The sequence below is a fragment of the Camelina sativa genome, chromosome 19 (genome assembly GCF_000633955.1).
Source record: "Camelina sativa cultivar DH55 chromosome 19, Cs, whole genome shotgun sequence".
NCBI classification, from domain to species: domain Eukaryota; kingdom Viridiplantae; phylum Streptophyta; class Magnoliopsida; order Brassicales; family Brassicaceae; genus Camelina; species Camelina sativa.
The window spans coordinates 19,377,020-19,380,443 of NC_025703.1; positions in this window are offsets into that span (position 1 = coordinate 19,377,020).

The following is a 3,424-nucleotide window of genomic DNA, read 5'->3' on the forward strand; positions in this document are numbered from 1 at the left end:
TTATATACATAATTATACAAAATATGTAAAACAATAATAAAAATATTAAATCAAAAACAAAACAATATATAAAAACATTATTTCAATTTATTTTAAACAACAAATTAAACATTTATAATTATGCTTATAGAAAATAAACCTTATAAATTTTATATTTATGAAATTAAAATATTAAAAATACATTAAAATGATGATACTACAATTTTAAGCAGTCAAAGCGGTTGTTTAGGCGGTGTTATAGCGCCTAGCGCCTAGACGGGGCAGATGCGAACGCCTAGAACGCTTTTTCGAACACTGCCCCTAAATAGCGTAAAATTCAACTATCAAAACTAAGCCTACCAATATTTGAAAATTGAGAGTGATATTATGAAATAACATTGTTGTCATATTCCGATGAATAAGTCACCGAAAAGCGTAATCTTTATTGTTGTTACACTTTTCAAAACAAAAAGCAAAACATGTTCATTTGACACATGATGGATAAACCAACAATATGTAATTTAAATTATTATTTTTTTACATTTATGTAAAAAATATAAATTTTAAGTAACCATTTTAGCATCATCAAGTCCTATATGGTGACTACAATAATTCCTAAAGCAATAGTCTATTGTTTCTCATATAATACTTATTTGAAACCATTTTGCTATATGAATCCAAGTCTTCTTAAGTTTAAATTTGGATTTTCATTGTTTTCTATTATTTGTTCAACGTGTATAATTCAACAAAAACAATTTAGTTATTTAAACCAGAGATACTTTCCTTAAGTCATCCTGTCTCTGCGTGTAACAATAAGAAGCTCAAACGTGCATTCATGCCCCCATGATACATTCTTATGTGTTGTTTTGAAATCAGTATCAACCTAAATTTGGAAATATGTCTTTTTTTTTCATATTTGTCATCGATAATATCCATTTGCTCTTTTTCAATTCCTAAACATTTGATTATGCAAGAATACATAGGAAAATTTTCAAATGCCACCTAAAAATACGAAATAGGTACCATAAAAAAATACAGGTTGTAGATTCATTTTAGGCAACTTAGGTTTTTCATGTCCATATTAAGTACACATTGGAAAATCACAATTAACACCTATCTTCTCCAAATTTGTCATGACCAAATATATCATTTTAAATTAATATATGTACCATAGTTTCAAGGGACACTTAAGCTTTCATGTGTGAGCTTGAAGCGATTATATATCTGGTCTATAAACCTCCATATGGTTTTCATTACGGACTACATAGTAGACTTATATTACAGTATTTTTATTTGATTTTGTCAGAGTCATCCTTATGAATTTGCCTTTTAAGTACTACTAATCGAAATATCCGAATGAAAGAGATAAAGGATCGATGATTGTATTAATGGCCATATTTCATTATCTAGTTACCAGTCAATTGAGTGATAGTCAAAGTGGGATAATAATAAAATCATTTGCATTTTGCTGGTCTCACGCTATTGGCCAGTATCGAGGGATTATTCCAATCTGTTATTGAATATCTAGAACAAACTTTTTTACTCATTATTTTTTTAGAACAATAGTATATTCGAAATTAATAATTTTCATCCATACAACGAGACACTTACCTTCATTAAAGTACAATATCTTGCCTTTCAATTTCATGTGAAGCAAACAAAAATTTCTTGTCACTAATTATAATCTTTTTACGTTTAACACCAGTTAAGGTTAATTCAATTTGGTTTAATTAATTTCGTTCGTTTGAGATGCCACATCATCATCTGTTGATGAAATTAATTTTTGTCTAAATGACGTCATAAGTTCATATTAACACTTTAAATTAAATAGCTGTTTTTTCTAGTTTTTTTTTAATTATTTTAAATTTCAATAATTACAAATAAAGAAGAAAACAAAATGATGATAAACATAATTTCCTAAATAGTGTGGGTATTATTTGAATTTTTTGTTAAACGTAGAGGTTCAGAGTCATTTTCCTGTACTTATAAGTATTTTTTTTTTTTTTGTGATTTGACTAATTGAAGATTTTAATATTTTATTAATATCATAAATTTAGGTTGAAGATGTAACTTTTCAAAAAAATTCAAACTAGAGGAGAAAATTGATACACAGGTTCAGAGAGAAGGGTTGATTGCTAACGAAAAAAAGAGAAGAAATTACTTAGAAAAAAAAGAAGAAAACCCAATTTAATCTTCCATTCGAGACTTCTCAAGATGATATAGGGTGATATATCATGGTTTTTAGGTGTTTTTAGCTATGATATAAATTTTATTTATAGAGTTTTTTTGATATTTTTAGAGTCTTTTGAGTTTTTATAAGATTTAGCATGAATGGGAGCATAATGGAACTAAATAGGATGATTTGGAGCATAATCAAACATTGAGGCTGAAACTGTGAAGTTAGGAGACGAATTCAGAGGATGCATCGACCGATGCAACTTATGGAATCGATCGATGTAGAGCCAAAGAAGAAATCGGAAGTTTTCCCACAAGTTTTGAAGATTTACAAAGCTGCCCCAAAGTTTTCCATATTTGCATCATTAGTTCCCATTCGTGTTTTAGGAATATATATAGGATTTTTATGGTCATTGTTTAGACCTCAGCTTTATTTTTCCCTGCAACTTTTGAGAGAAAAATCCCTGAGAGATTTAGAGAGGTTTTGGAGAGAAGAATCAAGACTCCTTCCAGAGAAGATTCAGAACTCCTTTTCTACCTCTTTTAATCTTTTAATGCAATTTATTCAGAATATGATTTGTGTTTCATTGATTATGTCTCAGTAGATCTGCTTGTTAGGTTTAGGGTTTCTCATTAAGGATTTTATGGATTGTTAGATTGATTAATTGTTTGGATTCATTATCTTTCTTGTTCTTCACCATAGGTTGTTCTTAATGCTAGATCTTTGATTAGTCATCTGGATTTAGATCTTAGGATTATTAATTGATATGAGAATATAATTAATTTTCCTGACATAAACCTTTGGTGAGCAAAAGTACTTCTTGCAAAGAGATTTGATTTAGTAATTTTGTGAACTTATCTAAACTTGATTTTATTGCTGGTTTTTAACTTGAATTTTGTAAAGAGATTAGGATTTTCGGATTTTAAAACTTAGATAATATTTGCAGTGAGAACTGATTTATTTTACAATTTTGTTTAGAGTTCAAGAACGGTGCTTAATTATTGAATCTTGTTTGCTTAATTAATTGATCTGATTTTCCATGATTTCCTGAGAATTTTCCTAGACCTAGCGTTTAATCCTTCTGAATTTTACAACTCTTTTATTTTCTGTTTAATCTTGCAATTTAAATTAATATTTTTGTTTAGCATAATTAAAAGATTATTAAATCAATTGTGTGATCTAGAGTCCTTGTGGATACGATCCCTAAGTACTACAATTGATCTCTTAATTTGAGAGAGTAGCTCAGGGTTAAATTTGAGCATATCAAAT